This window comes from Protopterus annectens, chromosome 2.part1, assembly GCF_019279795.1.
Source record: "Protopterus annectens isolate FY-2018-M chromosome 2.part1, PAN1.0, whole genome shotgun sequence".
NCBI classification, from domain to species: domain Eukaryota; kingdom Metazoa; phylum Chordata; order Ceratodontiformes; family Protopteridae; genus Protopterus; species Protopterus annectens.
Genome location: NC_056729.1, coordinates 418,329,838 through 418,344,439, shown reverse-complemented (window position 1 = coordinate 418,344,439; position 14,602 = coordinate 418,329,838). Strand labels below are relative to the sequence as shown.

At 35.8% G+C, this 14,602-nt stretch overlaps 1 non-coding gene and 1 pseudogene across 1 annotated transcript; both read right to left on the bottom strand.

Annotated features, from left to right (window-relative positions):
- Positions 1–1,612: 1,612 nt before the first annotated feature.
- LOC122795177 lies at positions 1,613–1,746 on the bottom strand. Its single transcript, XR_006363778.1, has one exon. It is a non-coding gene; the product is annotated as a U4 spliceosomal RNA (small nuclear RNA).
- Positions 1,747–9,486: 7,740 nt separating this feature from the next.
- LOC122795180 lies at positions 9,487–9,634 on the bottom strand (annotated as a pseudogene).
- Between the last annotated feature and the right edge of the window lie 4,968 nt (positions 9,635–14,602).

The window sequence follows — 14,602 nt, the reverse complement described above, 5'->3', positions numbered from 1 at the left end:
ATTGGAGCTACCACCACCAAAGTGAAATGCATGATATTTTTTCTATATCAAAAACAATGTACTGTAATATTTTAAAAAGTGTGGGGAGTTCTGGCCTCTATTCAATTCACATTCAGATTGTTACAGAATCTTTTCTCAAGGTTTTGAATTTCAGGAAATTAAACTTCAATTTTCTTTTTTACCATATCATCAATGTCATACAAAGCATTTCACAGTTTTTAGCAATATTTGCAGAAATAATTTGAACTTAATTTTCCACTTTAATTTTCAGAATGTTGGGAGTTTTTACTATTTCATACAATGGAACTCTTCATTTCAGAAATGCCCTTTGCAGGATGTAAGCACATTATACATCCAATTTCAGGTACACATAGTGATATTATGTCAGACTCAAATCTGGTATAATGATGCAGATACAATTGAATAAATAACAGTGTGTTCCTCAGTCATTGTGAGTGATATTGGAAATATGTTATTCATTCCAGGTCACAAGAAACACTAAAAGGCAAATCTGCAAACACAGTTGAGGCAGGCATATTTACTGTCTCTTTCTCTTTTGTGCAACTACACTATTCTATCATCTCAAGTATTCCAAGTAATAGAAGTATGCAGATTCACATGATTCACACCATATTTTTATTTTATTCAATTTTCTCATATCTCATTGGATCTGACTCTGTGCTGTGCTTCCATTTACACCTTCCATCCATTTATTCATAAAAACAAGTCTTTCACAAGTGGAGCTTCAAAGACTACATTTCCAAGCTAATTAACTAATGTAGTGTTTAAATATTCATAACGCACAAGCTATGTTTTTGATTGGAAAAAGTGTTTGAAACCCTCCGGGAATTTAAAAATGTAAAACTTTTCAGACACATGCTGTGGTGCCTATCATTTTGTGCAAAGATCAATGAACCATCCTGAGATGATTAAAGTAAGTAAACTTCCCTGCAATCACAGAAGCACAAAGGCCAAGATTGATACTACTAGTGAAAATGCTATCAAATTGGACAAAGCAAAGAAATATAACTGTTTGCTGAAAAAAAATAATTGGTTCTGTTTCATCTAGTTTTACATCATCAAGCTGGCTGTACAGTACCCCAAGAGATGATAAATGTCTACATTTTATGACAGACAATCAATCAAATATGGATATCATACTGCAACAACACCTTGATAGACCCAGTGGTCTGCACACTTTACATTACATTTTGATAAATCAAAACTGTGATTTCTGCTATTTGCTGAAATATTTGCAGAAGGTACACATTAAAATGGTATTCTCGAAAATCCTCCTCTACTTTAGGAAAACGCAATTGTGATGAACAAGAAAATATACAAAAAGTGTTTTCATGATCTCACCTAACATTATTAAAATATTGAAATTTGTCAGTTATATCTTTACTAATCCCTAACTAAAATGACAACAAAGTTTTTAGATAAATATTTACATAAAATAAAAATAGAAATGAACATTATGTGATAATAACATAACTATACTTCAATCATCTCTTCACCAAAAAGTGTCAGTTTTATTAAAACATATCATGATGTCATGAGAAGTAAGAAAAACTATCAAATTCATCACCAAAGACTAATTTTTACAAGATAGTCTCCAGAGAGAATATAAAAATTGTCAAATCTGTCAAAAACATACTTAATAGACTATTCAGTAAACTTTTCAATTAGCAATAATCAGGCCTTAGTAGATTTTCATAAGATATAATACTGCCACTGTGCAAAGCTAAAAAAGGAAACTCTGACTCCTCCTTCCCTGTATTCTGAAGACTTTGACACTTGTGGAGATGTTCTTGATGCATTCTGGGATTTAATATACAAATTATGTTAAGCCCTTTTAACAAGGTTTGCCAAGATTTCCTTTATAGATTTTAACACTCATTTTACTAAACTAGCATATCACTCCAAAAGATAAAAGACTGACACAAACATTAGCTATCTTTTTTGTGTTACATAACATTGCATGTCTCTATTTTAGCCACATCTGGAAAAAAAAATCTTATATTACAATAAAAAATGGTCCAGAAGATCTTTAATTAATAATGTTTTGGTGGAATTATAGGCACGCTCTATAAAAAAAACGTAGTTAGTGCACATTAGTTTAAAATTAATTTTATAAATAAGATTGTGTATTTTAACACATCAAAACAGACTTTGTAGAAGATACTCTTCTGAATGTATCCTTTTTACTTTCTATATTGGTTAATCAGATCATCTCCTCTATTATATAATACATCTTCTATTTTATTTTTCTGCTTAATCATTGTCGCCTCTTATTTTGCTATGTAACTAAAGCAGTCTGCATCCGTTCTATTAAGCATTGAAATTTTCCTAGTATGCTTTGCACTACTACTACAGATATGAAATATGCTTTTCATCGATGAAAGTCTTATAATGACTGAAGCAAATATATGATATGCTATGAGATATTCAGTAATTATGGAATGTTATCGATAATTCTTCAAACTTATTTATATTATATTCAGTGCAAATTTATTCTTTGATTTTTCCAGAAAGAATGAAGCAATAATACAGCTTTGCCAAGAACAAATGTTGAGCTACTTACTATCCAGAAAAATTAATTAAATGCACTTTTGAGTTACAAATATGTAGATCTGTAAATTGGGACAGCACCTGCTGAATTACTCGTAAAACTGATTCATACCATTTGTACTCCATCAGTAATCATGTTTAAGGGCTATGAGTCATCTCTCAGCAAACCTTTGTCTATCATGTTTTTCTGAGTTACAGTATACCTAATGAAATTTAATTGATATTTTTCTTTGGGCTACAAAATATCAATTCTATTTTGCTATGCCTCCTTTCTTCTCCACGTGTCTCTCTAATTCAGCAACCTCACAGTGATGTCATTAGTGAATTCTTAGATTTTCAATACCTATTTACTTTGTGACTCCAACAGCATATTACCTCAGCCAAACAGACAGCAACCCAACGACTTCCAAGTAATATATCCTTTCAGGAAGTATGAGTTTCCTGAAAGCTGCTGTTACTCAGAAACATGAGGTCTGCAAATATTGTATAACATAAGGTGCATAGGGGGCAATGATAAATTCTGTTTGAAATATAATTCTGATTTCATTTGGTGCAGTTTCCAGAACTGCATCTATTGTAGTGGGCTTTTTTAATTACACAGTCAGATGCAAAAATATTGCCTTTCTCCATGAAAATTTGGAAAGTCTGACATAGAATAAAGTAAGAAATAACTCTACTTCTTAATATTCTTTCCTTAGCTTTTCACACAAAGGTAGTTGCAGCTATCAACACCAAAGTGAAGTACAAGATATAGTTTACTATTGCTATATCAAAAACAATATACTGTAACAATTTAAAAGTGTGGGGAATTCTGGTATCTACTAAGTTTACATTCAGTTTGTTACAGACTCTTTTCAAAAGGTTTTGAAGTTCAGTAAACTTCAATGTTGCTTTTACACAATATTTTGAAAGTTGTACAAAGCATTTCACAGTTTTATACAGTATTTACAGAAATAACTTAAGCATAATTTTCTGATTTAACTTTCAGAATGATGGCAGTTTTCATCCTCCCACAATGGCATTGTTCATTTCAAAAATGCCCTTTGCAGCACATAAGCCCAATATATGTCACACTTCTGGCACACACAGTGATATAGTATCAAACTGAAAATTGGTGTGAAGATGCAGCCACCATTGATTAAAGAATAATGTGTTCATCAGTCATTCTGAGTGGTATTGGAAATAGGTTATTAATTTCAAGTCACATGAAACAGTAAAGGTCGCACCTGCAACCACAGTTTAGGCAGGCATAGATACTGCCTAGTCCTCTTTAGTGCAACTCATGCTCCTTAAAGATATGCAGATTCACATGATTCACACCACATTTTTTATTCTATCCAATTTTCTCATCACTCTGGGATCGGACTGTCTGCTGTGCTTCCATTTCCACATTCAATTTCTGTATAAAAACAATTATTTCATAAATGAAACATCAAAGACTACATTTCCAAGCTAATTAACTAATGCAATGTTTAAATATACATAATGCACAAAGCAGGTTTTTTTGCTTAGGAAGTATCCATTGAAAAAAGTGTTTTAAACCCTCTGGAAATTTAAAAATGTAACATTTTCAAACACATGCTGTGGTGCCTACACTTTTACACAATGTTTCAGCCTGCTCCATCACTTTGCAGAAATATCAATCAACCATCCTGAGGTGACTTAAGTAAGTAAACGTCCCTTCAATCACAGAACCACAAAGGCCAAGATTTATACTACTATTTTAAATTAAATCAAACTTGGACAAAGAAAAGAAATAGAACTCTGTTTGCTGAATAAATTGATAGGTTCTGTTTCATCCTGTTTTCCATCAAAACGCTGGCTGAACAATACCCCACAGTCTACATTTTAAATAGACAATCATTAAAATATGGATATCGTGCTATAACAACATGTTGATGGATCCAGAGGTCTACATCCATTTACAAAGTATTTTGATAAATTAAGACTGTCATTTCTACTGCTTACTGAAATATACTTTCAGAAGGTATTTAATGAAATGGGTCTCTTGAAAATCCTCTTCTACTTTAGGAAAGCACTATTGGGAAGAACAAGAAAAAATCCAAAGAGAAAAAAAGGTTCTGTCTCGAGTTAACCAGTCCTCCACTTCAAAACAAATCATAAAAACAGCAAAAGAAACGGACAGAAACATGGCCTCATTGTGCAGATTAAAAATTATTTAATCCAATCTTAAAACACCATATAAAAAAGAAAAATGCATATAAAACAAGGTAAGCTCTTTCACATCTACAAACAGATGCTTCATCAGATCATTATGTAACTGCTACACAGAACTGATTTAACCATGCACTTAAGGTGTTTTACCTATCAGGAATTACCTATGCAAACTCTTAAAATCCAAATGAGGCTTTAAAGAGACACACTCATTAAGACCATGGCCTTTGTCAGACTGCAAGGTAACGATCCTATGCATTTCTACCTGCTCTGTCTTATTCCTGACATCACCCAAAAGTCTATTAAAACTCATTAAATGTATGACCTGAAAGGCAAAGACATTATCTATACTGGTACTGCTAATTTGTTTAGATAGTGCATTTGTAGTTGTTCCCCTACAGATCTTGCTGACATGTTGACGTATTCTTTTAATGAGAGAGCAGTTGGCCTTCCCAACATAAAATGCAGGATATCTCCTGCATCTAGAAATATACACCAGATCCATACTTGAGCAGTCAGCATAAATAAATAGCCTTTCTAAACTAAACATCCTACCAGAGTGAGGATGTAGAAAAGTATTCCCATTTTCAACATAAGTGCAAACTGTATAGTTCCTACAGTTAAAAGTGCCTAGCCTCTGTGAGGTCACCTTTTTGGTTGATGTCTCATCATAACATAACATATGTTACAGATTCTTTTTATTCTTAAAAGTAAAAGATAACCGTCCCAAAAATTTCTCTTATCTTGTCATCCACTGTCAAGATATTCCAATTCCTTCACATAACAAATCACAATATTACAAATATTAGAGACATCTGATGTAAAAGTAACACATAATCTAGAACTGTTATTCTGTGTGTGCCTAACCACCCTAGATGCAACAGTATTATGTTTCATACGATGCTTTGTAAAATAGAGACGGCCTTTGTTTCCCCAACCACTCCTTCTACTGTTAGCTTACCAGAATTGTCAATTATTTATACCTTTTATCAATTAGTTCATCCCTAAAAAACTCATGGTTTGAGAAAATAGTTGTTCTTCACTTATCAGTCTGGAAAATCACATGGTCTGTCCTTTAACCACATTCTTAAATATGTAGCACATGTGCATACTGGTCCTTTGAAGTAGCATATTTTTTCTACACGCCTTTCTATGATGGTCACTAACAACCAAACATCTGTACTTTTAACAAATTTAATGTCTAAAAAAAGTGATTTCATCCTTGGAAAACTCCATACTGAATTTAAGAAAACTAGTAGTACAATGTAAATAATCCAAAAATTCATACAGCCTATCAGAGGTACCCATCCATAGGAGACATATATCATTCACAAATCACTTGTAGTGGTTGATATGCTAACTAAAGTCAGGATTATTAAGGGCAAAAGGTGTCTCCCAATATGTCATCACTATGTTCGCATAAGAGTTGGCACAGGACGTGCCCATAGCCACTACAGAGCCTTGTAAATAATACATGCCTTTAAACATGAATACATTGTTCTCCAACATTAACTCCATAAACAATTCAATAAGAGAAAAAGTAGTAGCAGAATATGTACCGTTAGCATTAAGATACAACCTAACAAAATCCAAGCCTATGACATATGGAATAGTTGTGAAAAGTGAACATACATCTAGGCATTAGGCAGCTAATAGCAGTTTCAGCTGCAATTTAACATTTGGATTGTATGAGTATTCCTACCATACAGGTCATTCAAGGATTATCCATAATACATAAGCATTTATATGACCCACCACTCAGACCGATTGTCTCAGGGAGGGGGTGCCTATTTGTATTGAATTGCAGCCAAAACTGCTATTAGCTGCCTCTACTACTGTACTGAAAGACATGAAAGATTTCTTGGAGTCTATATTTGTTTATATAGATGGTGTTGGTAAGTTTGATGATTGTTTTTGTAACATTAGATTTATTTATTTATTTTATGTATTTATTTCAGTTTGATGACCAGGGAGGTCCACTGGGCTCAGGGAGCCCATTTTCAGTGGAGATCCGGGGAGAAAAGCTCCACATTACATAGTGTTATTCACAGTTAAAATCAAAATTAAATGAGGTAAATAAATACAATCAAATATGTTTGTGTTACACAGTGTGTTCACAGTTACAATCAAAGTAAAGAGAAACACAATTGAAATATAATTTTGTGTCAGAGAACAACAAAAATTATTTGGTTTCATGGTGTCAAAGTATTTAGGAAGGTAATATATAGAGTAGGTACAGGGAAACTATAGTGCAGACTTTATTTTAAGCTAAAGAACAGGAATAAGTTCCCTGATTATAAGGTATCTGAAAGGTAGAGAGGCAGGGGAAACTGAGATGAGGGGGAAAAGAATGAGAAGAGAAAGAGAACAGAGGGTGGTAGGGGTTATTGTGGGCTGTACAGGTGAGTTTACCTTTTACAATTACATCAGGTTAGGTTTAAGCTCAGAGGTAGAGAAAAGCTTATGGGGAGGGAAAAGCCTGAGGCTGTGTGGGGAGAGAACAGCTGCATTTCCAGCTGGAAGAAAGGTAGGAGTGTAGGAGAGTTTTAAAGGTTTCAAAGCTTTCACAAGTCCTTAGAGAGGATGGCAAAGAATTCCATTTTTTAGCTAAAGAAAAGGACAGCAGAAACTGTCCAGTAGGACGAATGGGTTTACGGACAGTGATTAGGTTTTGGTGGGTTGATCGTAGAGATCTTGGAGGGGTATATGGTTGGAGGATATTGGTTAGGGCTGGGCACTTAGTAGGATGAAAAATTAGTCAATGGGCTGTAGTAATTTGGGGATAAGCTAGATGGCTGGGGAGTTCAAGCCAGTTTAACAAATGAAGGGCAGTACAATGATGGGAGGAGAATTTGGCTTTGGTGGCAAATTTAGAAATCTTATTATAACAGACTTCCAGTTTGGAGGAGAGTGAGGCAGATAGGTTTGATAGGAGAGGAGCACCATATAAGAGTGAGGGGAGGAGATAGGTAGTGGCAAGGGTTTGTCTGGTGAGAGGGGAAAGGAAGTGGATGTTTCTGTATAGCATACCAAGTTTAACATGAGTTTTCTTAATGTTTTGCTGGATGTGAGTGTCGAATTTTAGGTGTTCATCAATTGATACCCCAAGAAGTTTAGTGAAAGGAACAACCTCTAAGGCAGCATTGTTGTGGCTATTAATTTGGAAAGACTTTTTATCAAGATGGGAGACTTTTGATGGAGAGAATAACAGAATTTTGGACTTGGCATTTAGTGAGAGGTGGCTTTGGAGCATCTATTGTTTGGTGGAGGAGAAGGCAGTTTGGGTTATTATTTGTAGCTCAGGGAGGGTGGGGGCGCAACAGATTAAAGTTGAATTGTCTGCATATTGTACAGTTTTGGTATTGGGTATAGCTTTGTGGAAGTCATTAATAAAGCTGTTGCACAGCATTGGACCAAGTATAGATCCCTGAGGTACCCCAATGGGGGTTGGAAGGAAGGAAGAGGTGCATTTCCCCATTTCACAGCCTGAAACCTGCTAGAAGGGTAGCTTGAGAACCAGGATAAGGAATTCTTGGAGAGATGGAAGCAAGAAAGGTGGTTTAAGAGGTGGGTGTGGGAAATGGTATTGAATGCTTTGGACAGATCAAGTAGAACTGTAGAGACAATTTTACCAGAGTCACGGGCCAGATTTACTGTGTCTATGAATGAGAGCAGGGCGGTGATAGTACTATGGCCAGGTCAGAAACCATGTTGGGTTGGAGTAATTAGTTGATGCTTGGCAAGGAATGGCATAAGCTGTAGGTGGATGCATTTCTCTAGGATTTTAGAGATTGGGGAGAGGATAGCTATAGGGCAGAAATTATAGATGCTTAATCAATAGATCCCTGCAGGAATGTTATGTGCCCAAACTATGGCATGCTGCCTTTATCCTACTTCTCCATAAGGGAGGCAAAAATGCTGATGGGAAGAGCAATACTGTCTGCCGCTATTTTTAGGAAGGAAGATGGAATATAGTCAAGGGATTGGAGCATGATTTTAATTTAGAGAGTAATCTTTTTATGAGGGAGGTAGTGATGGGTTTAAATTCAAATATTAAGGCACGATTAGAGGCAGAGGGTTGTGTAGAGGGTATGGAAGATTGGATGGGTTGGGAGGATGGGTTGTTGTTAGGAAAGGTGTTGGTCAGTTATGCAATGGAAGTGGTAAAGAGGGAGTTGAATAGGGAGGCTATTTCAAAGTATGATTTGCCTGAGTCAGGGCGGGGGTTATTTTTGGTACCTGGTTTGAGAAGAGAATTAATTGAGTTCCAGAAATGTTTGGGGTTGTTTGATTGGTTGGATTGGAGTTTAATATAGTTTCTCTAATGATATATTTTTTAACAAGGTTGCGAAGTTGTTTATAGTTGCGAAGGGGTTGGGAGGGTGGCCTAGTGGTTAAGGTGTTTGCCTTACAAACACAAGGTGCAGGGTTTGAGTCTCACAAGGGATAACTAGATAGGCTTAAAATAGCTCGCAAGGGCAGTTAGCTTAGTACTAACCTATGAACCCAATATATAAGGAGAGTTTCTGCCTGTTTATTTTGGTGGTAGGTTTTCCTTTTCACTTTTTATAACTATTCCTAACGGCATAGGTTTGGAGTTTGTTAGGTTGTATCTTAATGCCAACAGTACATATTCTCTTAGAACTCTTTTTCTTATTATATTGTTTATGGAATTAATATTGGAGAACAATTTATTCATGTTTAAAGGCATGTATTATTTACAAGGCTCTAGAGTGGCTTTGGGCATGTCCTGTGCCAACTATTATGTGAACATAGTGATGGCGAGACAACTTTTATCCTTAATAATCCTGACTTTAAAGTTTTCAGTTAGGAAAAATCGTGCCTCAGTAGACCTTCATAGACTATGATACTGCCACTGCACAAAGCTAAAAAAAACAAACTGGGGCTCATCCTTCCCTGTATTACAAAGATTTTGACACATTGTGGAGACTTTCCTGATGTATTCTGGGACTGAATATGCAAATAATCATGTCAAGTCTTTTCAACAAGGTTTGCCACACTTTTTCATTTGTAATTTTTAACACTCTAGGGTTGCCACCTTTTCAAATGCCCAAAGTGGGACATTTTTTGTACAAACATCAGATTTTGCAAGGCAAAACATACCCACGGCCAGTACAAGGGACAGAACTTCACTTTTTTGCCTAAACAAACACTTATTCTTGTAGCATTTTAGTTGCTTATTCTGTTTCTTATAACATTTAGGTGTTTCAGAAACAGAATAATTGTTTTATGCAACTATTACATAAAATATAGGAAATATTTTTGTCCTAAAATCTCAGGACATTTGCCATTTTTTCAATTTGTTTGCAGGACACAACTGCCCAAAGAGGGACTGTCCCTCGCAAAGTGGGACAGGTGGTAACCCTATAACACTCATTTTACTAAACTATCATATAATTCTAAAAGATAAGAATGACACAATAGGTTTTTCACATTACATAACACTGTATTTCTATATTATACCCATGTTTCCAAAAAAAAAATCTCATAATACACAAAAATGGTACACAAAATGTTTAATTCATAATGCTAAGGAGAATTCATAGGCACTCTCTATAAAAAAACCCTTAGCTACTGCACAATAGCTTAACATTAACTTTATAAATATAAATAAGATTGTTTTTTGAAGTGCAAGAAAATACTTTTTAGAAGATAGTCTTCTGATAGTATCTTTTTTACTTTGTATGTTAGTTAAGCAGATCATCACCTCTATTATGCAATGCTTCCTCTATCTTGTTTTTCTGATTATTCATAGTCAACTCTTATTCTGCTATTTAACTAAACAGTCTGCATCAGATCTATGGAAAGTTGATTTTTTTTCCCAGTGCCAGTTAGCTCATTGAGATTGATCCATATTTGTCATTGACCACTAGAGGGCACTAGATACACTATCTATCCTGTAATTAATTCACAGAGAGACTCTGCTTTGGAATGCTGTTTACAACCCAGGTAGTTTTGTACCTAAGGAAGCTTACACTCATTCAGCAATTGGTTTGTAGGAACTTATGCATAAAAGTGGAGCTTTTGGTGAGTAAAAATTAGAATAGAACTTTTTTCATGTGCAGTGAGCATGTTGGATAACAGGAAGGTTTAACTATTAGCCTATGCTCAGTGAGCTGATCCATGTCTTCCAGATCTGTATGCACAAACTGTAATAGCTGACTTTGAAAAGGCATTAGAATGCAGATTCATTTACAATAGATACACTTGTTGATTTATGACAAGATGTGCTTAGTAAAACCATGGGGTGTCCATATAAGTATTTTTTACTTATGTTGCTGTTCTTTATATACACAAGACTGTTGTTGATTAGATTTACTTGCACGGACTGTTTAACTTGATTTTGAAATGGCATGTGTTTGCAGAGTCAGACTCATTTGAAATAGACATATTTGCTGATTAGTCATAAGTTGTGTTAAGTGGAAGATATGGGGGTGAGAATATAAGTTGTTTGTCTTTCGGCTTTTTCCCGGTAAGGGGTCGCCAAAGCGGAACTCCAGTCCACTAATGATTGGCAGTAGATTTTTACGAAACGCCGAGGTGCCAGCTCGACGCCCAACCTTCAATGAAGGAACGCCCATTTACGCATGCATGTCTTTCGAACGCTACCCAACAGCGGGGAGGACATGCAGACTCCACACAGAAGGCACTCCCAAGCCAAGCCGAGAATTGAACGGGAGAACCTCTTGCTGTGAGGTAACAACGCTACCACTATACCACCGCGGAATACTGGGGATGTATTTTTTACAAACTTTCTTGTTTTTTATATGGAAAGGTTGTAGAAATTTAAACAGAAATGACACAGTGATACAAGCCTTATGTTTACATCTTGAAGGGGTTATTGAGCAGCTTTGTGTGTGTTTATTTGCTAGTTCTTAAGACTTCCATCAGGGGTGTCTGAGTACTATTAATATGATTATGCCTTTGATAGTACGAGAACTGTTTGTTATATATAAATATGCATGTATATTTTATTTAGGTACTTAATATGTTAATTTTACCAGCTTTTCAGTTTTGCATTATAAGCTGAATGTTTTGTATTTGCTTTTTTATGATGAATGTGCTATTTGGGATTTTGCAAGCTGGAGTTTATGTCAGGTGATCAGTATAACTGAAGAGTCGGCTGATTGTTTTATATGTCATGTGACTACTCCTAGAATTTTTATTGGTTTATGGAGACTTAAATACAAGTATTTTGAGATGTTATTTTATTGTATCTGAAGAAACTGTGGAAGCAACGTGAAAGCGCTCTTACTTCATTAAACTGCCGTGTCTACCGCCTCCTTGTTTTTGCCTCCAAATATATGATATGTTATAAGATATTCAGAAATCATGGAATGTTATGAATAATTCTATGAGCACATCTATACTATAGTTAGTGCAAATTTTTTTTGCCTTTTTCCATAAAGTCTGAAGCAAGGATTCAACTTTGCCAGGAATGGACTTTGAGCTACTTACCATTTAGGGAAATTAATTAGACGACTTTTGAATTAAAAATATCTCGATCTGTAAACTTGGACAGTACCTGCTTATTTACTCCTAAAACTGATCCATACCATTTGAACTCCATCAATAATCATGTTTAAGGGCCATGAGTCATCTCTCAACAAACCTATATCTATCATGTTTTTGTGAGTTACAGTATACCTAATGAAATGTAATTGATATTTCTCTTTGGGCTACAAAATATCAATTCTATTTTGCTGTGCCTCCTTTCTTCTCCACGTCTCTCGCTAATCCAGCAACCTCACTGTGATGTCATTTGTGAATTCTCACAGGTTTTCAATACCTATTTACTTTGTAACGCCAACAGTATATTACCTCAGTCAAACAAACAGCAACCCGACAACTTCCAAGCAATATATATTTTCAGGGACTATGAGTTTCCTGAAAGCTACTCTTACTCAGAAACATGGGTTCTGCAAGTTATTGTACAACAAAAGGTGCACAGGAGACAATGATAAATTCTGTTTTAAAGATCATTCTGATTTCATTCGGTGCAGTTTTCAGAACTACATCTATTGTAGGCAGCTTTTTTTCATCACACACTAAAAAATGCAGAAATATTGTCTTTCTCCCTGAAAATTAGGAAAGGCTGACAAAGAATAAAGTGAGAAATAACTCTAATTTTTGATATTCCTTCTTTTGCTTTTTGCACAGAGGTAATTGCAGGTAAAATCACCAAAGTGAAATGCAGGATATTTTTTCTGTATCAAAAGCAATGTACAGTAATATTTTCATATGTGAGGGGGAATTATTGGCTCTACTCAGTTCACATTCAGATTGCCACAGAATCTTTTCTCAAGGTTTTCAATTTCAGTAACTTAAACTTCAGTTTTCTTTTTTACCATATTTTAAATGTTGTACAAAGCATTCCACAGTTTTATGCAATATTTGCAGAAATAATTTGAACTTAATTTTATACTTTCATTTTCGGAATGATGGCAGTTTTAATTATTTGCCACAATGGCACTGTTCATTTCAAAAATGCCCTTTGCAGGATGTAAGCATATTATACATCGCATGTTAAGTACACATAGTGATATAATGTCAAACTGAAATCTGGTGTAATAATGCAGACAAAACTGAGTAAATAATGTATTTCTCAGTCATTGTGAGTGATATCGGAAACATGTTATTCATTTCAGGTCGCAAGAAACACTAAAAGGCAAATCTGCAAACACAGTTCAGGCAGACAGATTTACTGCCTCTTTCTCCTTTGTGCAACTGCACTATTCTGTCATCTAATACTCTTTAAAAGTATGTAGATTCACGAGTCACACCATATTTTATTCTATCCAATTTTCTCATATCTCATTGGATCTGGTACCTTCCATCCATTTATTCATAAAAAACAAGTCTTTCACAAGTTCATAGGTTCATAGGTTTATACTAGGCTATCTGCCCTAAGGCATTTATAAGCCTAGCCCAAAGTTTTGTGGCTTACGCCACCCCTTATGTTAAAAAATACTGTGCCCATTAGTTTGTTGTGCCTCTGTCCAGCAGTGACACAGAGATGATTCCCGGGGTAAACCTACGATCTCCCATCCACCGGTCAAGATTTCTCTTGAACAGAGCCAGCGAGGTGCTCTGCCTCACATGGACCAGAATTTTATTCCACAGCATAGGGAGTCTCTGGGTGACAAATCTATCCCTCCAGCATGTCCTATTTATATCCGTGCTAAGGTTTAAGTCGCTTGCTCTAGTGGATCTGGTAGATTTGGATTTTTTGAGGTGGAGCATGTCCATTAATTCCGGGTTGGACATGGCCTTGTATGTCAGGCACAGGTCACCTCTGAGCAGGCGGTATGCGACTGAATAGAGCTGGAGTTTCTTTAGTCTGGCAGCATATGACAGATTTTGGAGTCCCTTTATCCTTTTGGTGAGGAACTTTTGGGGTCTCTCCAATTGCTGCAGGTGTCGGGTGAGATACATCCCGAATGGGGCATTGTACTCGATCATTGGTCTGATAAGTGAAGAGTACAGGGGAACAATGACCTCACTTGATCTGGATGTGAATCCCTTCATGATCAGGTAGGCAATGTAGAAGGTCTTTCTAACCACTTTAGCAATGTGAGTGTCAAAAGAAAGGCCACTGTCAACCTGGGTCCCCAGGTCCCTGATAACCTCTTCTGTGCTTAATGGATTGCCACCTATATGGTAGCTTGGGGTTACCTTGTTTTTCCCGAAGGGTATGACTATACATTTTTTGGCATTTAACTTCAGGCCATGGCTCTGGCACCAGCTATCAGTTTCCGTGAGACCCCTCTGAAGGATATCTGTGTCGGATGTACTTTCCACTATGGCACCCAGTTTGCAGTCATCTGCAAACTTT